Genomic DNA, 25,027 nt, shown 5'->3' with positions numbered 1-25,027 from the left:
CACACTTTAAAAGGGTGCTCATCAACCCTGCATTGCCCAGCTATGCTCCTTTCATTCTCAAGTGTCCTGCTTTGGGTGAAATTACAAATCTAGCTTTAACAGCATGATCCTAACCACATCACTCCTCACCTAGCCCTTTCAGCATCTTCCTCCTGCCCTTGGAGTAAAACCCAAACTTCTATGACATGGCTTTTTAACTTCTTAATATCCACTGAAATATAAGTGCCATTAGGGCAGGGATTTTTGTCTGTTTTGTCAACTGCTATAACCCGAGAACAATGCTTAGCACACAGTAGGTGCTCAAACATGTGTTGAATGATTAGCTTTTAGAGGGCCCATGGTTTGGGCTCTGCTTGTCTCTCCAACTTCATCCCTGCCTTCTTCCCTCCACAGTCTAATCGTCAGTCGGATGGTACTATATTCAGTCCCTTTCTTGCCTCCAGGCCTTTGTATATGTTCTTCCTTCTGTCTGGTACATTCACCTTCTTTCACTATCTTTACCTCCCCCATCCTTCTAATCTCCTGCCTAAATCCTTTAGGATTTAGCTCTAAAATAATTTCCTCTGGGAGGTGCTTCCCAATCTTCTAGCTGGGGAAGGCCCCCCTACTATGTCTGTACACACTCACCCCGTGCTCCTCCTATGCTAACATTTATCACACCTTGCAGTTTACTATTTTGGGTTTCTCTCTCTCTCTCTCTCTCTCTCTCTCTCTCTCTCTCTCTCTCTCTCTCCCTCTCTGCTAGTCTGTTTGCTCCATAAAAGCATTTGTACTCCTAGCATCCAGGCACCTAGCACAGTATCTGCAACAAGGGATGCAATTAATAAATAACTGTTGAATTAACAAAAAATAAGTTCATGTGATCTTAAAAGTATAAAATAAAGATGAAATGGGATGATAGTTCTGCTTTAATCTGCAATGGATTATGTTCAGACCCATGTACCACATGTTAATGGAAACATAGCTCCTGCCTGCTCAGAGAAAAGCAATCTTGAGGGTTAACAGACTGCAAACCAGAAACTGAGATAGTTCAGCCCAGAAAAGAAGGAGAGGGAGAGAAGGAAGAACAGAAGGAAGGAGGGAAGAGTTAGGAAGAAAGGAAATGAAGGACTTGAGAACTGCCTTCAAATTTCTAGAAGAAAGACCAAATATGTTTGTATAGCCCTGATGGGACCAATGGAAGGAATTTAGAAGGAGACAAATGTGGGCTTTTTAGCAGACAGTGCTACCTGAAAATAAATGTGTTGTCTTTGAGGCACCGAGTTTCCCATCTCCAGAGGTATTCGTCATAGTCAAATTGTGACTTGGTGGGGCTGTGAGGTTGGACGAGACTATTTTTCATACTAAGTAGCAGAGAAGAAAAGTAGTAAGAGTTTGAAGAACCTAAGCATCTTGGCCATACTGGCAGGGAAGTCCAGAAAAGGTCTCTGTGCATGCCTCACTGAGATGGCTGTGTCCCCACTCCACACTGAAGAAAACAAGACGAGAATCAAATAGGAAAAAGGCAAAACTTAATGAGCAGGATACTAAGGGTATGATGCAGCTACTGAGGAAAAAAATAAAATCATAAAACTATGGTTGCTGGCACTCCATTCCTGTTTTTAAATGTAATAAAAATACATTTTGGAATCAATAGTCAAGTTTTAATAAAAAGAAAGAAGAGGAAAAATCTGTTCACTTCAATTCCTGGTGAAAAGAAAGATCTGCTTTTTTTTTCACAACACATAATACCTGATAAAGCTTATGTTCATGAACCTAGATCCTGAACAACTAATGATTAAAAAACAAACAAGCAGGGAGATAGAGTTTTCAACCACTTAATTCCATGAGCATGAACACTACTGACCACTTCATATTCTTAGGCCAAGATAAGACTCTGGGTGACAAACCTCTGACACAGATCTGTGTTTTGGAAGCTGTTGTTTCCTTGACTTAGAGGAGCAGGAAAGAAATTCCTGGTTGCAAAGTCTGGAGAATGGTTGGGGCTTTCTCATTCAGTGGAGCCTGCCCCAGTGTAGTGGGATTGCTGTTCCCAGGAGGGCTTCCAAAAGACATTCTGAATAATTGTTTGTGTTGGAGCAGTCCACCGCAGGGAATTTCATAATGCCCTGATGTCTGGCTGCCATGCAGGCCCGTTTCAGGAACCTATCCTGGAGCTGTGTGAAGATGAAGGCAGGCTGGTCTATAAAGCACCCTTGTGTGTGCCCCGTAACAGCTTTCCTCCCCAACTCTCCTCTCAGCTGCATTACGACCTTGTGCAAGTACCTTTCTTTCTCTTAGGGGACAAGTCTGAGATTTGAACACCTCAATTTTCATAATTAAAAGCTTGGCTAAACAGTTCATAGCATCATTATTCACAATAGCCAAAAGGTGCAAACAACCCAAGTATCCATAAGCAGAAGAACAGATAAGCAAAATGTGCAAGCACACAAAGAAAAATTATTTGGCCATAAGAAGGAATGAAGTTCTGAAACTTGCTACAACATGGATGAACCTTGGAAACATTATGTCGAGTGAAATAAGCAAAGCACATAAGTACAAATACTATGATTTCATTTATATAAAATAACTAGAAATAGCAAATTCATGGAGACTGAAAGTATATTAGAGATTACCAGGAGATGGGAGGAAGGGGAAGGAGGAGTTTTTGCTTGGTAGGTATAAAGAGTTATCAAATTTTGGAAATTTTTAAGTAAATTTTTTAAAATCTTGAGTTATTTTTTTAATTGTTATTATTATTTTGCTAATCTGACCCCTGACCCCTATTTTATAAATGAAGAAAGGTGTTATGTGACCCAAACAAAAAAAAAGTTTCACTGGACAGACTAAATATGGTGGAAATGCTTTTTACAGCTTTGGTGACCAACATCACTTTCCATCCCAACTCCCCCAACATGTATACACACTGCAACATTTTTTAACCCAAATGTATAATTAATCAAACACTAGAAAAGGGAGAGAGATCTCACGCACTAGTTGGAAAAGAAAAACAGCAAGAAATTAAATTTGCAATGCTAGTTAAAGTCAACAACCTAAAAATTAGAGGGTTTGGTTCTCAGGACAGATTGTCTTGTTCTCAAATGGTTTCTAAAGACCTTGGACTGAAGTCAGAGTGTTTCTGCCAAGGATCACAGCCATTTCTACCATCCTACTCTACCTCACTGCTTTCTGTCACTGCCCGCCACTGGGTGGCCGTAGGAGATAGGCTTTCAACCAGAGCACACTCTGAAAACCCATTCAGAGAGGACTTTGACCCCAGAAGGAACTGACCCACAGAAAATTAACTCCTGGGGATCCCAGTATCAAGTTCAGTTCAAGGGCACCATCCCAAGGGAAGGAGGACTTGTTAGCCCGTAAAGTAATGAAGTCTGGTACTCAGGCATGGGCAGGAGCAGGGTAGGCTATAGAGTGAGGCCTGTGCAGGGGTGGACAGGAGAGCTGAAATGAAGGTGGAGGGACACTGGAACCAATGGATTGCTGTGTGATGAGTGTGGTTTTGTGTATATGTTTGTCTAATTGAATGGAAGAGATTTCAAGGGTGTTTATATACTAAGGAGAAGGGCCAAAGAAAAGAAAGAGAGGTCTGAAGATACAGGGAGTAGAGAGGGGCTGACCATTGGGCAAGGATCCCTAGGAACAGAAAAGGGTAGACTAAGTGGGGACAGGGCAGAGACACCTCTCCCTGCTGCAGGAAGAAGGGTGCAAATGACAGTAAGCAGGCCTGGGGGGCCAGGAAGCTGAGGCGTTCGCTGATCAATAAATTCCTGGTGAAGTAGTAGGTACCATGTTCCCCTGAGATGGGGGAGGCGAGGTAGCGCTGATGTGTTTGAGGCAAGAGGTAAAAGTCTGGAATGGCTGCTGAGAGGACAGGTGAAAGGCCAATCAGAAGGATGGCCTGGTGGCACAGAGGCTCTCCTGACAGTTGGTCTTGTAAAGTGCCCCAGGAGTGGGCACTCATGGGAGTTCACAGGAGATCTCTGGGGCCAGGGCAGCTGGGGCAAGCTGTTCCCAGATTACAGAGGCAGGAAAGGATCAGGATCACAACATACGGTCAGTTCCAAAGGAAAACCTGAGAGGTTCTGTGATAGTCAGACAGTCCTGGTGAGGCATCAGACACCCTTGATGCCAGGTGTCCATCCCTGTGAGTGCTCTACAATGTGAGGAAACCTAGGTCCCAGCAGGAAGAAGCACTGTGGAAACGCCTTCTGGGCTGCAGGAAACTCCCGCCTAGAGAACCTCTCTCCCTCCTCTTGTATGACTTAATCATTAGATAAGCAACTTTATGTTTCTGAGATGACTCATTTGACACAGTTTCTGCCACCCTGCAGCTTGCTCAGTCAAGGAAGCAATAAGAGCAATGCAGGAAGCAATCAGGGAAGGTGGTACTGTGTCCTGTCATCAGTAGTGCAGTCACATGTTGGGCAGAGTCAGGAAGCCTGGGCTAAGCTAACTTGAGCATGTGGCTAAAAGAGTGTCAGCTTCCACATGTGTAAAGTAAGGGGTTGGTCTAGAATCTATATAATTTCTAAGCTACTCCATCATTCTATTATTCTTTAAAATTCCATCAACTCAACTTACGAATTAAATACCTAATTCGAGTCCAAGCTCTCTGACAACCTAAGCCTACCTGTTAGCAACAAATAAAAAAAAAGCATTCTGACTGGAACCCCAATGTGGCTGTCATAATTTGCTTTTCATGTTGTCAATTAATATCTAGAGAAGTTTTCCCAAATGGGAGTTCTGGAATATAATTTGTGGGAAATGTTTCAAAAAGACCCCTCCTCATTTCTTCTTTGGAATACGTTTTAGTTTCCCAGTTGATAAAATAAATACCATACAATGGGTTGGCTTAACAACAGGGATTTATTGGCATACAGTTTCAGAAGCTAGAAGGCTTGCTTCCTCCTGGGGTCAGTATCTTCTGGTTGGCTAGAAATCTTTGGGGTTCCTTGACTTTTCCATCACATTACAACGCACATGGTGGTGTCTTTTCCTTTCTACTCTGGGTTTTATTGACTTCTAGCTTTTGGCTATGCCCCATGGCTTCTCTTTCTTATCTACTTTCAGCATGAAGATACCAATCCCAGGAGGAAGTAAGCCTTCTAGCCTCTGAAACCATGAGCCAATCAATTCCTACTGTTAAGCCAATCCATTATATGGTGTTTTAGTTTGCTAGGCTGCTGAAAGCAGATACCATGAAATGGGTTAGCTTAACAATGGGAATTTACTAGCTTAGTTTTGAGACTGAGAAAAAAATGTCCAAATCAAGGCAATGCTTTCTTCCCAAAGACTGGCTGCCGGCAATTCTTGACTCCTCTGCCACATGGCAAGCCACATGGTGGCATCTGCTGATCTCTTCCTTCTCTTCCAGCTTTTCTTGCTTTCAGCTTCTTGCTTCCATGGCTTGCACCCTCTTGCTCAGCTTGCTCCCTCTCTCTCTCTTTCCCTCTCTCTCTCTCTCTCTCTCTGTATTTATTCCATTTATAAAGGACTACAGTTAGAGGATTAAGACCATCCTGATTGAGATGGGTCACACTAACAGAAGTAACCTTATCAAAAGGCCCTACTTACAATGGGTTTACATCCACAGGAATGGATTAGATTTAAGAACATGTTTTTCTGGGACACATACAGCTATAAACCACCAAATACTGAATTTGTTTTAGCAGCTGAGAAACACACAGGTGGTAAATTCTTTGAGGGAGGGGACTGTGTGTTTTCTCTTTGTAGCCCAAGCACCTACAACAGCATTGCACTTAAGCAACTAACAAAAATGTGTTATCTACTCTACCTCAGATAATAACCTTACCATCCATTCAGCCATCAGGGCCATCTTTGGCTCATCCTTTTCTTTCTTCCTCCATCAAAGTCCTGCCTGCAATATGCCTCTGGAGAGCTGGCTCTCTCCTCTCCTCTCCAACCCCACAGTCACAGCCTCACACCAGCCCTTGTCTTTTCTTGATAGGATAGAGAATTAATCCCTTAGCCTGGCTCCAACTCACCTTTCCAGTCCCATGGCCTACCTCCCTTCTGTGATTCTCCTGTCCCCACTGCCATTTCACTCACCTTACACATTAAATTGGTACATGTAATTCTTGTTCATGATTCCATGCCTTTGCACATGCTGTTCACCCTTCATGGAACACCACCATCACCACTACCACCACCAGTCTGTTCCCTCTCCTCCCCAAAAACAAAAACACACACACAAGCATACACATATACACTGTATCCTGGAAAACTTCTATTTGGGATAGAGGCCCAGCCCAATTGTTGATTTCTCTGTGAAGCTTTTCCTGAGTCTGGCAAGGTAAATTAGTTTCTTTCACACCATTCACACATTACTTTGTTCATACCCGTCATATAGCATTTAATGCACAGAATTTTAATTCTCTTTGCACAGCTATGTCCCCTACAATTTTGTAAACCCTTGAGTGATTGAGACATATCATATTCAACTTTCTAGTGCACACAAGTCATACAGTGCCTGACATACAGGAAGTTCTTTATACATGTTTTCACCATTGCTGAAGATGATTGCAGAGTCCAAATGTTTTGAAATGCTCAAAAAGAAAATAAAAAAACCTGAATGCTGCGGGCACTCACTGGTCTACAGGCAGAGGATAGACCAGACAATCCTTCAAGGACCCTCTCAGCTGTAGTCCAATTCTAATAGCACTTACCGAATACCTACAAAAAGCCATGTACTATGCTAGGTAATTTTTAAAAATCTAATTCATTTATCACAACAAACCTGTGAGGTAGGCAAATTAGTTCCATTTCAGGGCCAAGGAAAGAGAGGCTCCGAGTGGAGAAAAGCTGACCAAGTTCCTGTAGCCAGCCAGCAGCAGTCTCCTTCATCCAGGTCACTGATATGCAATTCAACAATAAGCCTGCGCAACAGGAAGAGAGCCTTCCTGAAGCACTGAAGCATAGCAACACCCCACTGGTCCTCAATGAATGGGAAAGGGCAGTCAAATGATATTAAATGAAGGAGCAGAAATCAAATGACTTTCTCTGTAGCATAAGTGGGCCTTGGTCCCCATTGAACATGAGCTTTATGAAGCATAAAGCAACGTTAATAAAAACCATTAAGAATCTGATCCTTATAAAAAATGTGGTTGGAAATATCCCCTGCAGGAATGAGAAAGATTTCAAGGGAAATGAAGAAAACTAATTAGTCCCTCCCATCAGCAGAATCCCAAACAAAATTCTAGATGAACTCCCCTTAAATGGTCCAGTGATTCATTTGTTACTGTGCTTTGAAATAGTTGCCTTGTTGGCTGTGTGCTGCCTCCTTGGCTGTGTGCAGCTTCCTTTCCAGTGCTGGCCCTGCTGGTCTCCTAGACCATATTTGTCACCCTCCATTTCCCCCATCCTCTGCCATTTATACCAGAGCTTAACCTTCATTCCATGATCCCACCAGGTGCCTCCCCTACCTGATTAGCCTACAATGCCCTTCCCCAGTGTTCTGGTTTCCTACTGCTGCCATTATGCAAAATACCAGAAATGGATTGGCTTTTATAAAGGGGGTTTATTTGGTTACAAATTTAGAGTTCTAAGGCCATAAAAGTATCCAAACTAAGGCATCAACAAGAGGATACCATCACAGAAGAATGGCCAATGGCGTCCAGAACACCTCTGTCAACTGGGAAGGCAGATGGCTGGCGTCTTCTGTTCCTTTGCTCCCAGGTTGTGTTTCAAAATGGTGGTCTCCAAAATGTCTCTGGGTCTCTTAGCTTCTCCGGGGCAAATTCTGGGCGTCACCTCTTAGCTTAGCATCTCCAAATGTACTTCTGTTTGCATCTCTGTGCTGGCTCTTAGCTTCTCTCTTAAATACTCCAGTGTATCAAGACCCACCCTGAATGCGCGTGGCCACACGTCCACGGAAATAATCTAATCATAGAGGTTCCACCCTAATCAACATACTAATCAGCCTGTCCCCCAAAATTGCATTAAAGAATATGGCTTTTCTGGGGGACATAATATACCCAAACTGGCACACCCAGCTTCTAAAAAATATATATTCAATGGCCAAAGCAGGAAATTTTGAGCAACAAAATAAATAACAATAGCATTGGATTATAACCCAAAGAATAAAATAAATATCCATGAGTTCCTACTGAAATAAATCATTTAATAAATAAATGCAGAAGGAGAAACAAATATTCCTATAGAAAAATTTCATTTAATAAATGTAGAAGGAATGAGGGAAGTAGAAAATCACCATTATAACACCACAATAATAGTTGCCACAATCAAGATCCATTCATGAATTCTAAAATCAGTGGGCAAAATTTTCAGAAGAAAGAGGATATTTGCATAGCCTCAAAATATCCCCCCCCCCCAAATTTATTGACTGTGGTGCTTTTCACATATAACCACAAATTCTTTGGTACGTCTCCCTCTAAGATATGGAGCTTAATTCCTCTCCTTTTGAGTGCAGTCTAAACTTAGTGATTTGCTTCTAAGGAATAAAACATGGAAAGGAAAAAATAATAACAAGCACCACCTTCACCACGTGATCAAGGTTAAAATCCCCAGTAATCAGCCATGTGCATATCACAAGCCCCCTGACATGATGTAACAAGAAGGGCAAGTCACCTCTGATATTCTTCCCCCAAATCCACTAACCTCAGTCTGTTCACGAGAAAACATCAGACAAACTCAAATTGAGGAACAGTTCACAAAATACCTAACTACCAGGTGTTTTCATGTCAAGGCCATGAAAGATGAAGACAGACTGAGAAACTGTCACAGATAACAGAACACTAAGGAGACATGACAACTAAATGCAACGTGGGATCCTGGATTGGATTCTGGAACAGAAAAAAAAAAGGACATTAGTGGGAACTTGCAAAATCTGAAAAAAAGCCTAGTTCAGTTAATATTAAAGTACCAGCATTAATTTCTTGGTTTTGATAAACATACCATGGTTATGTTAGATGATAACATTAGAAGAAGCTGGGTGAAAGGTAGATGGGAACATTCAGAATTATCTTTATAACTACTATAAATCAAAAATTGTTTGAAAATAAAATTTTTTTTAAATATGTCTTTTCTTTTTCGCTTCCTATATTTTTTTCCTTCTGTTTTGCTGAAATGAGCTCCTTGTAAATTCAGGAATAAACAGAAAATATTCATTCTTTAAAGACCACCTTCTTGAAGACTCCTTTCAGAAGGGTAAACTTTTCCTTATGTTGCACTCCCTCAGTATTTTGTCTGTTCAGAAACTCTATTGTAATACTGAGTTCATCCTATTTTATTTATAACCTGCTTATGTCTCTCTTTTTGATAGCTCTATGGAGGCAAGGGCCCTTTTAGTTCCACACAGGACTTAGTAATCCAATGAGCAACAGCTGAGTTACTGTCATGGACGGAAGCCTCCATCCATCCAAGGTCAGCCCATGAGCCAATCCCAGACTTCAGGACCAGCCTTCCAGCTTCTCATTTCACAGACCTCCTCCGCACGTGGGGGCTTCAGCAGGTGTCTGCACTGACACAACTTTATAGCAGAACTCTGAAGCCTTGAGCCCAATCAGTCCGCTGATGATTCATCCCTGGTCACCACTGAAAATACAAGCCTGTATGGTCACTGGTCCTAACTCAGTGGACCTCTCTTACTGATCCAGACATTTTCTCATCTCTCTCACATCCCACAGCTTTCTTCACCACTATTCCCCAGGGAACTCCACCCACCCACCCCCAGCTCTAAAGTAAATAAAGCTCATTAACAACTTGTACCTAGGCTCAGAATGTTCTCTCCGCCTCCAGCTATATTGGACTCACATCTCTCCTGTTATGGAAGTCCTCTTGAGAGGTTAAAAACCAGAATACATCTAGAGTGAATGGTCCACTATATACCCAGCTCTCCCTCCAACACACAGGTTGGAGACCAAACCTAGAGGGGAAAAATCCTTTTTGATCTAAAGCTTCATTCTTTATGAGAAAAATAAGCAGGGATTGTTTTTATTCAGGGAATGAATAGTTTTCTGGTTTTATATGTTGAGAATCAACCACAGGATTGGCACAGGAATAAGGGATTCTAGGTTCTGGCCCAAGAAGTAGCAAAGACTGAATGCTGACATAACTCTTGATGCTTTTACAACAGTCATGAAATTTTCACTTGGAAATCTGTCCCAGAGTTCTAGAATAAGAAATTGAGAGTTGAAGGTGCACTCTTATGGAGCCATAGCTAATGCAGGTGGTATTTCAGAACCTGTGGGGTTATGATACTTGACAAGTCAGGTAAGGAACAGCCTAAATACAGTGCTCTTTGCTGCTCTGTTTCAATTCTGTAGGAGACTATTTTTCTGGATGTGGTTTGAGCATCACTTGGGTGTGCCAAAAATTATTTCTTCTTCCCCTTAGTAAAGTGCAGCTGATATTTTTTGTCAATCTGCTGCATACCTGCATCATATTTTGAACAATAAGTAATTGATAGCAAACACACATACAAGTAGCGGATGCTAAAACCTTCCCATGGCTAAGGCTGCCATACATAGTTGGACAAGCTGTGCATTGCACAATAGCACCACTTCGTAAAGGAATGTCCTTAACATCACAAATATCATATATTTGCATATTTATTAGTATAATTTTCCTGTAGGTGGCATAAAAGTATCTTGTTCTAATAAAATCAATCTTTTACAATTTCCTAAAGGTTGAAGAAAAGTGTCTTGAGGAGGGGTGTCTTTTTCTAATTTGCATGAAGTTGTCATATTGGCTATCAGGAGCCATGATTTAATTACATGTTGTAAGATTGCTTTCCATTCAGTAATTCTGTCTCCAACTTCTTAAAGACACATCAGCCCACAGTAAAGACTCACAAATATTCCTGACTTTTTGGCTATTTCTCTAAGATTTTCCATTGGCAGTAAATCAACCTCAAATCAGCTAAACACGTACAAACATGGGAAAAGAGAACAATATCATAAAAAGTAATAATATGATCTAGCAACAATACCTTAAAACAGGCATGGTTGGCTGAGCTTTTATATACAGAAACTTATATCAGCTTTTAAAAGGTCCACAATTTAGTTTTCCCCACAACAGTTCCTTGACCTAGTTTCCCCAGTAGAGAGGTCCAATTATGTTACACAGTTAAGATAAAATTGTGTCCTAAATTTAAAATAGAAGGCTCATTAATTTTCTCTCATCCCCTAAAATAAACGTATTCTTGTCTGAATCGCATAATAGTGGCTTTTTGTAACATTAAGTATGTTAACAAATATTTGTCAAGAAATGACTATATGGTATGAGCTAGCTAGCAGTTAGAAATACAGAAATGAATAAAATATAGTCCCTTTCCTCAAGAACTTCACACTTAAGTGGGAAATAGAAATATATGAATACACACTGGCAATTCAGTGTAATATGAACTAAACTAGAGGCAGATGTTAGGTTCTGTGCTGGTTTGAATGTATTATGTCCCCCAGAAAATGCCATATTCTTTGATGCAATCTTGTGGGGCAGACATATTAGTGGAGATTAAGTTGGAAAGTTTGGATTAGGTTGTTTGCATGGAAATGCACCCCACCCAACTGTAGGTGATAACTCTGATGAGATATTTCCGTGGAGGCATGGCCCCACCCATTCAGGGTGGGCCTTGATCAGTGGAGCCATATAAATGAACTGAGGGGCAGAGAGAACTCAGTGCAACTGATAGTGACATTTTGAAGAGGAGCTACAGTCAAGAGGGACGCTTTGAAGAAAGCACAGGAGCTGCAGATGAGAGACATTTTGAAGACAGCCATTGCAAGTAGACTTTTGCTCCAGAGAAGCTAAGAGAGGACAAATAACAAGTGCAACTAAGAGTGACATTTTTGAGGAACTGCAGCCTAGAGAGGAACATCCTAGGAGAAAGCCATTTTCAAACCAGAACTTTGGAGCAGACACCAGCCATGTGCCTTCCCAGCTAACAGAGGTTTTCCAGACACCAGTGGCCATCCCCCAGTGAAGGTAACTGATTGTTGATGTGTCACCTTGGACACTTTATGGCCTTAAGACTGTAACTGTGTAACCAAATAAACCCCCTTTTATAAAAGCCAATCCATCTCTGGTGTTTTGCATTCTGGCAGCATTAGCAAACTAGAACAGGTTCAAACACAGAAAGAAGGAGGGAGAGATCAACTGTATCTGAGGAATCAAAGCAGTTTCACTAGCAGGCAGCTCTGGACTGAGTTTTGTTGGGTGAGAAGGAATTAGAAGGTAGGTAGGAATCAGCAGAGCATGCAACAACATGTGCAAAGGTTCAGGGCATGAAAAATCAAGGGGCATTCAGAGAGTTCCACATATTTCTATATAGCTAAAGCAAGTTTTGTAGACAGAAGGTAGAGAGTAACCGAGAATAGGCAGATGGAATTGGTGACATTGCCTGTGGAGGGCTTTACATCTCATGCAAAGGACTCAAACCATAGGTAAGGAGGAGCCACAGAAGAGTCTTAAGCAAGAAAGTGATATGCTCAGATTTGTATTTTAGAATTACCATTCTGACAGCAGTATGGAAGGTGTATGGAAGGGAACAATACTGGATGTTAACCACAGAGCATATGGGAGATGAGAAACCCCTGGGAGGAAAAAATGATTTGAAAGGCAATTCAGGTATAGATGTATTGAGGGGGTGCTGCCTATGGGACATGCATGGGGAAGATCTCTGGTTATAGAAATACGAGATGAAGATATAAATCTGTGAAACTTCAGGATATGAATAATAGTAGAAGACATATGCATGGATGAGAGTCCCTAGGAAGAAGAGTTAAGCAGGGATTCTTTACCTGTAGTCCTTGGACCGCCAAGGGTTCTGTGATAGAAAGGAGTGTGAGAACGTGGATTGGGAAAAGATTACATCCTTGTTTCACTAATCTCTAGCTGAAACTTTCCACAATTATAAATATAGACAACAAATCACCATAAGTATTCACAGTATCTGTGATGCTATCACCAATAGAAATCATAGATATTTCCATATCACATTACAGTTATTACAGACATCTTGAAATAGCATTTACATCCATTACTGCTTCAAAATTATGGTAATTATCAGACCCACTACTAGATATTGTTACTTAATGGGTTAATAAACATACACACTACTACATCAAAATTCTTAGAAATATTTTGATAATTGTATTTCAGTATAATTATAATCCTATGTATTTTATTCAATGCATTTAAAAATATTATTCAGAGAAGGGATTCATAGTCTGCCCCAGCCTGCCAGAGGGTCTGTGGTACAATTCAAGAACCCCTGGGTTAGAATGAGAACAGGGCCAGGCATGGAAACCTGGGAAACAAACATTTAAGTATTGAGGTTTGGGGTAAGAGTGGAACTGCAAATAAGCAAGTAGAGAGACATGAAAAGGCCCAGGACAGGTCATCTTTGCAGAATTTACAAAAAAAAACAAAGTTTGAAGGAAGAAGTGGTCAACAATGTCAGAAAAAAATTATACAAGGACCAAATGTTTCCCTTTAATTTACCAATTAAGACATAGCCATTAGAGTTCATTTGCTGCAAGCAGTAGAACCAACTGTCTAACATACGTAAAAAAAGAAATGTATTGAAGGAATATGAGGAAGATCACAGACTCCAAGGAAAAAACAAAAGAATTAGTGCATAGAAGGAGAGGAGTAAAGAACATCCAGAGAGATTAGGGTAGCAGAAGGTAAATGCCACCATCCACCATTTCCCAGATACTCTACTCAAAGTTCAAATTCCCACAAGAGTGTCTGCTTGGCCTGGCCTGGGGCTTTGTTTCCATCCCTGGGATGGGAGAGAGCCGAGCACTTGACTGACAGTAATGTCAAGATCCACAGAGGAGGGAAGTCCTCTGAGATAGTGTGCTGTCACCCGGAGGGGAAAGGATGCTGGCAGGCAAAAGCAGATGCCCACTTCATAGGGTCTCACTGGCAACCTTAGCGAGAACCGTTTCAGTGTTACAGGGGCATGGAATCCAGACTGCTTTAGAGTACGAGATGGCATAAAGGGAAACAGGCTATCCTACTGTGTCAAAAAGCTTGGCTGTGAAGAAAAGAGAAATGGAGGAACCGTAAAAGACAAAGGAAGGATCAAGGGAAGATGTTTTAGTTTCCTAGCTGCTAAAACAAATACCGTATAATGGGATGGCTTGAACAACAGGAATTTATTGGCCCATGGTTTTGAAGCTAGGAGAAGTCCAAAATCAGCAAGGCAATGCTTTTTCCCAGAATACTCTGGCCTTCTGGGGCTAGCTGTTGGCATCCTTGGGGTTCCTGGCTTTTCTGTCACATGGCAATGAACATGGATATGTCTTCTGTTTCTTCCAGGTTCTGTTAACTTTCAGTTTCTGGCTGCTCCCTGTGGCTTCTCTCTGTCTGACTTTCACTCTGCTTATAAAGGACTCCATTAATCCATATTAAAGCCCAGCCTGATTCAGTTGGGCCACACCTTAACTGAAATAACATCTTGAAGAGATCTTATTTACAATAAGTCCAAGACCAGAATGTGGCACGAAGACAAAGAATATGTCCAAACTGGAGTACACAATTCAATCTACCACAGAGGGTTTGGGGGCTTGGTTTGTTTTTAACCTACAGAGATTTGAGCATATTTATTGACAGAGGAAGGAGCCAGAGAAATAGGCAAAGTTTAAGATCTGGGCGAGCCCAGGAAGATGGATTGAACTTGAACAGAAAGAAATTACTATTGCCATTTACTGTGCCAGGCACTTACTTTGCCAGACACCATGCTAAGCAGACTTCACCTGCATCATCTCATTTAATCCTATCCAGTAGGTACTCTAATCATCCCATTTCACAGACTGGAATTTGGGTATTAGAAAGCTTTAAGTGATTTCTCCAAGGTCATACAAAGTGGCACAGTAGGGAGTGGGTACATTTTTTTCTGATTCCAAAGTCCACGCATTTAACAATATTTTTTCTCTTCTTATAAGACTGAAAGAAAAGAGGTCAAGAGGGATATGCTGGATGACGGATTTGTGCTGGAAAGGTAGGATGTGGAAGAGATTCCAAAAGCACTTACTTTCCTTTTATTTTATTTATTTATGTATTTTATTTTATTTTTGCAGAGACAACCTAGCCACTGGCTGAGAAATAGGAGGTTGGGAATGGCATAGTGAGGCTAACTGGGGAAGGACTGCTACAGCCTCAGTTGGAAAGGGAAAAGAACTGGCCATAGTCAGAGAAAAGGCCTGAGAAGCAACCCCCCCCCATACACACGCTCTACAGCAGAGCTAGAAAGAGAAGGGAGTAGGTGGTGCAACATGGTGGTAAAGACAGACCCAGGCTCAAGTGTCAGCTCTGCTTGGGTTACAAAGAGGGGTGAAAATAAAGAAAATCTTTCATTATTCAGATTAGTAATTCCTATGGCTCTGAGCTCAGATAATCAGAAATTACTATTCTTATCCTACCCAAGCCAGCAGTAACGCTTCTAAATGTCTCATATTTAAATATACATATACAATTTCTATCACTAACAACTTAGTTATGGCCTAAGCTAGCAAATAGCAACATCTTTCCTATATTCTATTGTTTTCAAAAGGTTAATAAGTTTCTTTTCTTGGTCTTTGTTTCTTAAAAATCCATGATTACCAAACACTAACTTTTCTTCTTTTTTTCTTTTTATAATATATGTTTTTTAATTAGAGAAGTTGTAGATTTACAGAAAAATCATGCAGAAAATACAGAATTCCTACCCACCCACCCCCAATATACTATTTTTAGAGCTGAGCAGGTAATACAGATAATTGGGCAATATGACAAAATTTACAAATGCCTAAAAGATTCTGTTAGACTTCTGGGCTGGAAGAGGAATAATGTAAAACTTTTTTATAAAAGAAATACATGTATAAGGCTTAAAAATGTAGTAAGATGTAGATTTGACAGTTTCATGCCTCTTGGAAAGTAATACCTCTCATGAACATTTAAAAATAGGCTAGAAAATTATTATATCCTGTCTTGGAACCAAGTGATCTACTATTTAGTAGACAAAAAAAACAAGTTGCAGGACAGAATGAAAAGCAAGATTCCAGTGATACATTTTTAAAGAATATAATATGGATCATAAAAAAATATCTCAGAAGATTTATACCAAATTGTTAAACTATTTACCTCTAGAGATTGGAATAGGGTGGGATTGGAGTTCCTACTCAGAAAAGACGAGAATTTTTGAAATCCATTTTTTATTAGTTATCAGTTATCTTGTAACTGGAGAAGGTGTATGTTTATAGAAAAATCATGCAGAAAATACAGAGTTCTCATATGCCCCTCCTCACACATGCAGTTTTCCCTATTATTAACACTTTGCACTGGCATGGTACCTTTGTTACAGTTGATGAAGCAATATTATATAATTATATGATTAACTATATATTTTTACTTTTCATTTACTACAATATTCTCATTTTTAAATAAGCCTGTATTGCCTTTTTAAACCTTTGGCCATTTTAATTATTTATTTATTCATTCATTGTTTTATTTTAATAAACTTCAGTTTTAAATAATTTTAGATTTACAGAAAAGTTGCAAAGATAGTACAGAGAGTTCCCTCACCCTGCTTTCCTATTGTTAACATCTCACAATACCATGGTACATTTGTTAAAACTATAAAACTGACCTTGGTAAATTACTATTAACTGAACTCCAGATTTTCTCTGGACTTTATAGTTTGCCATTAATAGTCTCTTTCTGTTCCAAGATCCCCTCCAGAATACTATATTGCATTTAATTGTCATATCTTCTAGTCTCTTCTGGTCTGTGACAATTTCTCAGTCTTTCCCTGTTTTTCGTGAGCTTGAGGCTTGAGGAGTGCTGGCCAGGTATCCTGTAGAATGTCCCCCAGTATGGCTTTGTCTGATTGGATAGAGTGGGGTTAGAGGGTGTGCCAGTTTGGATATATTATGTCGCCCCTCAAAAGCCATATTCTATAATGCAATCTTGTGGGGGCAGATGTTTTAGTGTTATTAGGTTGGAATCTTTTGATAGTTTCCACGGAGATGTGACTCAATCACCTGTGGGCAAAATGTTTGACTAAATTATTTCCATGGAGATATGGACCCCACCCATTCAGGGTGGGTCTTAATTTAATCACTGGAGTCCTATTAAAGAGTTCACAAACAGAAGGAGCTCAGAGCAGCTGAGAAGGACATTTTGGAGAGAAGCTAAGAGCTGACACTGACGCTGACACTTGGGATGCTTGGAGATATTTGGAGGTGCCAGCCCAGAGTTTGCTCCTGAGAAGCTAAGAGCAGACCCCAATGCTTACATGCACAGGAACTGAAGAAGCTAAGAGAGACCCAGAGACATTATGCAGAAAGCCATTTTAGAAACACATCCTGGGAGCAAAGGAACAGCAAACGCCAGCCACGTGCCTTCCCAGCTGACAGAGGGAAGGCATTGGCCATTCTTCAGTGAAGTGATCATCTTGCTGATGCCTTAGTTTGGACACTATTATAGCCTTAGAATTGTAACTTTGTAACCAAACAAACCCCCTTTATAAAAGTCAGTCCATGTCTGGTATTTTGCATAATGGCAGCATTAGCAAACTACACCGGGGAGTTTGGAAAGAATTACATAGAGGTGAAATGCCCTTCCCATCACATCATATTAGTGATTCCTGTTAGCCACATGAGATCACTGTTGCTGTTAACCTTCACCACCTGGTTAAGGGGGTGTTGGCCAAGTGTCTCCACTACAAAGTTACTACTATTTTTCTCTTTCCCTACTTGTTCTTTGGAAGTGAGTCACTAAGTCTACCCACCCTCAGGGGAGTGGGAGATGGATTACGCTCTTCCTCTTGGAGATGGGAGTATTTACTTATATTATTTGGCATTCTTCTGTAAGGAAGATTTGTCTTATCTCCCCTGTTTATTTATTTATATTAGTATGTACTCGTGTATATTTATTTTCTACTTTGGGTTATAACCCAATACTATGTTATTTATTTTATTGTCTAAATGGTTCCAAATGTGGCCATTATAAGCTCTTTCTGGCTGACTCCTGTGCCCCTTTGATGTGTTCCCATTCTTTTGTATTTTGAGTATCTCTTTACTTTCTTTCACTACTACAAGATGGCAGACTCATATTTTTCCCTGCCCCAGCACTAGAATTAGCCATTTCTCCAAGGAGCCCTGCTTCCTTTGATTAAAGAATGGTGTTTAGAAACCAAGTTCTAGGCACTAAGTGTGCTCCTTCAACTACCTTTTAATAGAGTTGTTGAGTTAGTGTATGTGAAACACTTCTTAATATAGAACCTTAATATAGAACTACATGTAAGAAGTACCCAATAAATAGAAGCTATTATTATTATGCACATTTATAATAAAATTGGAACTTCCAAATGCTAAATTAAAATTGTATCCTATTAGTCATGCTATCAGACCTAACAGACACACAGATCTTTGTATAGTTCTGAGGCTCATGACCACATAGGGCCAAGAAATAGACACTCCTCTGCCCTAGCCCCAGAAGTCTGCATTTTTTGGCTGTAAAACATTTTCCTCTTTTCCTAGCATCTACATAGTGTCATAAAATCAAAAGACTTCTGTGAGAAAAAAATCTCTCATCTCTTAATTTTTAAGCTTTTACATTCAAATGAAACATTCTGAAGGGCATTAAAAAATAAACACTCACTTCCATTTACAAGTCGAATTCACTTTGGATCTATAGAGTGCAGGTTTGAATTCCTACCCAAAATAGCTATCGTTTTGAAATACTGCAGTGTCATGGCTAGGGAAATGGCTGTTGTCCAACAGATCTGTAAAAGCCCCTTCAAACAATTCCTCTTGTGTCAAACACCATTGCCATTGTTCTTCTTATTGAGAATAGGTATGGAGAGTCCATTTTACGACTTACATAACCAATGGCAAGGGTTCCAAGGGGATGACCTACAGGAGACCTCTACCTGAAGCACTCTTTCTGGTTAGAGTGGCCACCAGGTATCCTTAAGCACAAGAATCAGATGGGTGTCCTCTGTGAAGAGGGCCCTGGAACTAATGGACAGGCCTCAGGCCACAGAAATAAGGGAAAGATCTAGGGTAGACTTTTGAGATGTTATCTGAGCCCTGCAGAGTTGTTGTGGGTAGGAGGGAGGTCACTGCAGAAAACTCACCCTGTTTTAGGATATATGAAAAGCTTTGTGGGCAACTTTTAGGGCCCAGGGCAAAAGCACTGCAGGAGGTACACAAGGAGAAAAAAGGAAACAGAAGCTCCCTGATCTGGCAAAAGTCCTCTGGGTTTTCATTCTCCACATTATTCTTCTTCTTCCTAGACACTCTCAGTTTCTACTTGTTTTTTGGATACCCACTTTTTGCTCTTGATACCTTAGAAGGCATTCATTTATTTTTGGTTACTCTTGTTATGTACTTCTGGGCAGGGCCAGCTGATAACTAGCATAGGCTGAAGCCTCTAAACCACCACCCCCCCCAAGTCTCTCTCTCATAGTTCTGGTCTACCTTGGACTTCTTACTTCTACTCCTGGCATGGTCCCACCCAGCTGTCTCCTCCAGTCTCTGTCTCACTGTCCAGGGAAGCTTTTGCCCTCTGGTCACAGCCCTAAGGGACAATGTGGCCTTAAACAAATGTCCTCTAGGCCCTGGAAAATATATCCCAAGTTCCCTGAGGAAATGGGTTTTAAGAAGCAAAGTAACCAAAGGCACTTTTTAAGAATACAAGCAAGGCCTCAAAATTCTGGTGGGGAGTGTCCTCCTTTTCCTCAGGGAGAGGTATGGGAGAAGCCAGGTCAACAGAAGGGGCAGTTCCTTACTTTCCAACATTGGGACATAACTATCAACTAAACTTCAGAATCAATTAAGAAGTGGCCAAGGGTCACATTCCCTTTATCTAGTGTATGAACAAATGAGTAGAAAAAAGGGGGACAAAAAGTAAATGAAAAATGGGGGGGGGTGAGTATGAGATGTTTTGGGTGTTCTTTTCTACTTTTTATTTTATTTTTATTCTTATTTTTTGGAGTAATGAAAATGTTCAAAAATTGAGTGTGGTGATGAATGCACAACTATGTAATGATACAGTGAACAACTGATTGTACACTTTGGATGACTGTATGGTACATGAGTAGATCTCAATAAAATTGCATTTAAAAAAAAAAAGAATAAGAAGTGGCCAAGGGGCCAGGTACTTCAATCCCAGGAAACCAACAATGGAAATGGGCATATAGTTGGCATATAGTTGGATGTATTGGCTTTACAATAGGAGCAGAGGTTTGAGAGTCATTTACACCTGGGTAAATGCATCCTTCACCAGTTGAGAGACTGGACAAATCTAGATCACAAGCTTTAATGTCTGCAAAATGGTAGCCCAATGTTACAATATGTGTAATTTATTTTTAAATGCTTTAGTATAATTAGTGTGCTATTATTTGTGACAATTAATTTGAGCTTCATCTCTAGGGGCAGTCAGCTGAAGTGCTATCTAGAAAGTATAGTCCAGGGGTGGGAGGGTACCAGCCAGCAGTATATCAGAAAGAGGGCCTCATTTCTGCCTCGATCAATAACCATTACTTACTTAGAGAATTGAAAGTTAGAAATGGGTTTTCCATGATGAAATTAAAGTTAGTCAAGAAATGTGGGTTAGCTAAAATAGTTGAGAAACACATGCATAAAAAAGGATAAAAATGCTCTCACATCTGAACCCGGCACCCCTTAGTGATGCCTGAGGCTCGATCCCTAATCTGTTCTTGTCACCAACCACTGGTTTCTTACTGCATGATGCTTCCTAAGGGACACAGAATCCTACCCCAGGTAAAGCTTTTACTCAGGATGTGGTCAGAAAATCTAAAAGAAAATAGAGCTTGAACTTCATCAAACCTATCAAATACATATGAAATATTTTGTGCCTGCTTTGCTAACGAAATTTAGTCTACTAAGTAACTGTAACCTTGGCAGAATTTGGTCTGAGGCTTGCATTCATTATAACTTGACAGCAAGGTTGTGGAAGAGTAGCTAACTATCACCACTTCAAACTTCCTAGATGATGCGAGTTTTCAAAAAGAACCTGAGAACTGAATGTGATCAAATTGGCTTAAGTAAATTCTCAATTTCCATACTTCATACCCCAAGAGTTATTGAGAAGTTACATGTGAAAGCACTTGGTAAACTCTAAAATGAAGTGCAAACATACTGTTTCAGAAATATTTTTCATTTCTACATTCCAAGTTTCCCCAGGGCTCACCAGACTGGAGGTACAAATAGAATCACATTATTGATAGTATTCCCACGTTTTTCTCTCTTACCTGCCTCACCCGAATCTAGCTCCCTGAAAAGAGCCCTAAGTAAAATTTCTTGAAGGCCCAGCATTGGTCTCACATGTGTGCACACTCATTACAGGTGGGCACCTCTGCCAGGAAGAGCTGCCATTTCCAGGTACCATCAGGTCCTTCCCACTGATACCCTAGAGCAGTGATCTTCAGAACAGGGGCCTCACACAATGGAGAATGCAGGGCAAACCTTTGGAGGGGAGTGAAGAAAATATTACAACTTCTGTTCAATTTTTATGTCAAAATCTTTAATTTTTATTTTTGCATATGTTTTATAAAGTACACAATCTATTAATATAAGAGAGGGCTTAGTCATTTTTAACAGATAGGGCTGTCAATCAAAAGTATTTGGAAACCTCTGGTTCAGAGCATCTGTCACATAGAGGTGAATATGCCATCCTCCCACTTGTACAATGTGCTCTGCTGAAGGCTACGGAAGCAGTGGTCTTGTGCTCAAATGATGTTCAGATTTTTTAGTGGAAGAGCATTTATGTACAGCCCACTTACCCCTCCCCAGATTTTGTAGGACTCAACTCTGTGTCCCGGGAATGACCGAGAGAGGAGGCCTCCTATGACAGGCATGTTATTGGGCTTAGAATCACCCCACCCTCTGCTGATTAAAGCTGCTCCTAGCTGACCCCACCTCTCTTAGGATGAGCTCTGTCCAGAAACTTCTCTGAACCTTGTGCCAATGCACAGTCTACTGATGAGACAGGCCCACCAATTCATCACAGACATATGGCAGACACTCAGCAGACGTGCCCAGACATGTCTGAAGCTCAGTGATGGAGACAATTCAAGTTGAGAACACTCCTGGCTATGTCACAGCTGACAACTTAAAGGAATAGTACCCTGCATTGCTAAGTCACGTAATCATTTCCAAGACAATGCTTTAGCTGTACCTGGGAAGACTCCTCATGATCTTTTGTCCACTGAGAATGGATGCATAATCCCTGTGTCTGCTTACATATTGAATACCTATGGGGAAAAGGTGAAGTTAACTTTATAGTGTATTTTATATACTTGAGTGCTCTTGAATATGCAACAGATTGTGTGAATTGATTCTATATTGGAGAAGGAAATGCACAATTTAGAATGTAGAATTTCCCTTAGCAAAATTATGAGAGTTTTCACTGTGAATTTTATTATTCATCTGGCCTGAAAATTTTTCTATGGAAATATTTTCCCCAAATTATAAAGGAAGAGTAAGGGAAATAAAATGTAATATATAAATATTCATTTTATACAAACCTTTTCATTAAAGGGCCTTCCTGATCCTGTTCAAGCCTCCTTTTTTAAGCCTCATCTCTGAATACTCACTCTCCTCACCATCATCATTCTCCTTATACTCTTATAATTGCTTCCTTAAAATGATGGGAACCAGTTCTCAGGAATGCCTATATCTCCATCCAACTGGGAACCTGCTCATCCCTCTTCAAAGCTCAGGTCAAATGTTATCTCCTGCTTATACTCTGCAGCCTGACTGAATTAACTGCATCCTCATCTACCTTCCCATCGCACTTTGTATTCACTTCTTACATAGGATTAATTACAGTTTTCTATTTTTCTGACTCTCTCATCCATGCTCATCCATGTATATCATGCACAGTCATAGTCACCATGTATTGTAGGTGTTTAATTAATGCATGTTGAATTGAATTAGAGATTTTTGTAGGTCATTGCACTGAATTCCTTGGTCTTATCCCTACTACACATCTAGAAAAACCCCCAAAACTCCCCAGTTAGAAAGATGACAATAGCATATGAGTGGACCACAGGACATTCCCCTGGGAAGGCAGACCTCACGGCACACAGTAGGAGCAGCTTCCAGGCATCCATGAGCAGAAGACAGCCCCAGAGACCCAGGTGACCCAGGTAGGTGAAATGGCAACCATCCCCAGTTCCACACAGAATCAGCCGTGAGCATCATCGTGTCAGGTTCTTTGGGGAACACAAGGGCAACCAGGGTGCTTTTGTCAGAGGTGCTTCCAATAGCTTGGGGATTCAGGCTTACTCATGTGAAACAACCACAAAGTATCTGAACAAGAAGTAAATCACGACGAAAAGCATTATTGCTTAGGAATTCAGAGCAGGTTACAACCATAGAGAGCTGGAGGACTGAGCAAAGGCTTTAAGAAGGATGCAGGCCTGAATAAGGTAAGAAGCAGGGGCCAAGTTCCCAGGCAGAGTTCCTGCTAGTCCTCCCACCCCATTCTTTACCGTGTGAAGCCAGTCAGGTAATGTGGTTTCTCCTGTCCAGTTTAGTGGAAACAGACCACTTGGACTACAGGCTGGTACCTGATTTATTTGACCACTGATATCACACAAGTCTGGAATTGAAGCAGAAATCCTCCTAAATAAAACAAGGCCAGGCAGGGAGGTCACCAGTTAGTCCTCCTTTTGCATCATATAGTGCCCTGGTCTTCGCTGACTACTTCTGAGCACCTCCTATATACCGAGTACTTTCTGCACATTGTTTCTAAGCCTCACAAGACCTGACAACGCCAGTACTACATAGAAAAGCAGAGCCCAGAAAGGTTAGGCAACTTTCCCTAGGCACAGAGCTGGTGGGCATTAGGACTGGCATTTGAAATGAGATCTAACTGACCCCAATGCCAAGCTCACTACCATCTCACCTGCCTTCCTCATGGGAACCAGTCCTCTAAATCCTCCAAAGGGGAAAAGGCCGCCGTTTTGCTCTATTGTGAACAATATTGTGAACAATGATACCAGTGTTATGGGCAATAGAGTTAAACCTGGCTCCTGTCCCTGGAATTAATTCAAAAGACAAATGAGAGTCATGCCTGCAAAAATTAAATACATTCTGGTGCTGAAGCCACCAGTATGTAATTCCCTTGAGTCAGGATGTAGTAACTTTATATATCAAGATTGAGAACTCTCTGATCAGGTTAACTTTTATTTCAAAATGAAAAAAAAAAAAAAAAAGAAAGAAAGAAACCTTTCCATCTACGATAGCACTTTTGGTCCCCTTGCAGCACTCACACTGTGCATTTTCTCCCCCTCTTCAAGGCATACCAGCATGCTGGACACCTGAGGTTGTCCTGGACCCAGGCTTTAACAGAGCTGGAAAAGGTTCAGAGCACAGCTAGAAAGATCACAGGGATGGGAGGCCCTCCCATAAGAGAACATCTAATGATACTAGGTCTATGGTTTAGACAAAGGAAACATGACCGAAATCTATATAGTGATGGACCCTAAGCTTGTTTTCATCAAATCCCAGAGTGTGAGAAGCTCAGCAGGACTTGAGTGAGGGGAGAGATGGAAGAGAGGGCTGAGGATGACTCTCAGTCTCCACCCTGAGTGACAGGATTGAAGATGATGCTTTGGGTAAGACAGGAAGTTCAGGAAGAGAAATAGGTTTGGAATGTGGAAGAGGATGAGATCATTTTAGGTGTGTAGAGTAAAAGTGCCTGTGGAAAATTCAGGAGCAGACATATATAAAGCAGCAGAAATCTCAGGGGAAAAGTAACCAGAGGCTAGAAATATGAATTTATGAGTAATCAGAACATAGCTACTAGAGAAGCCACTGACAAGCATGAGATCATCCAGAGAAAGAGGGGAAGTCAAGGGTTGTCCTTTTGGGTTTGGGACATTCCCTCACAGTGGTCATTTTAGATTAAATAAAACATTAGACTTGTTTACCTAGTATGCATTAAACATATAACACTTTTTAACATTTAACCTCTATGATATTTTTTAGCTCAAAGAATTTTACAGAACAAAAATTAAAATCTATTT

General features: G+C 40.8%; 1 protein-coding gene across 3 annotated transcripts in view; it reads right to left on the bottom strand.

The window, feature by feature from the left end:
* Positions 1 to 25,027, bottom strand: part of AKAP6 (A-kinase anchoring protein 6) — a 532,325-nt gene that overhangs the window by 495,544 nt on the left and 11,754 nt on the right. For 2 of the 3 annotated variants that reach the window (XM_037834775.1, XM_037834777.1), the window contains exon 2: positions 22,171 to 22,246. The exons of the other annotated variant lie outside the window; for it this stretch is intronic. The gene's annotated coding sequence lies outside the window, so the exon portion shown is untranslated. The remainder of the gene's footprint in view (positions 1 to 22,170; positions 22,247 to 25,027) is intronic. 3 annotated transcript variants of the gene reach the window in all.

This window comes from Choloepus didactylus, chromosome 4, assembly GCF_015220235.1.
Source record: "Choloepus didactylus isolate mChoDid1 chromosome 4, mChoDid1.pri, whole genome shotgun sequence".
Classification (NCBI taxonomy): Eukaryota; Metazoa; Chordata; class Mammalia; order Pilosa; family Megalonychidae; genus Choloepus; species Choloepus didactylus.
This window is presented reverse-complemented; position numbering and strand designations above follow the sequence as displayed.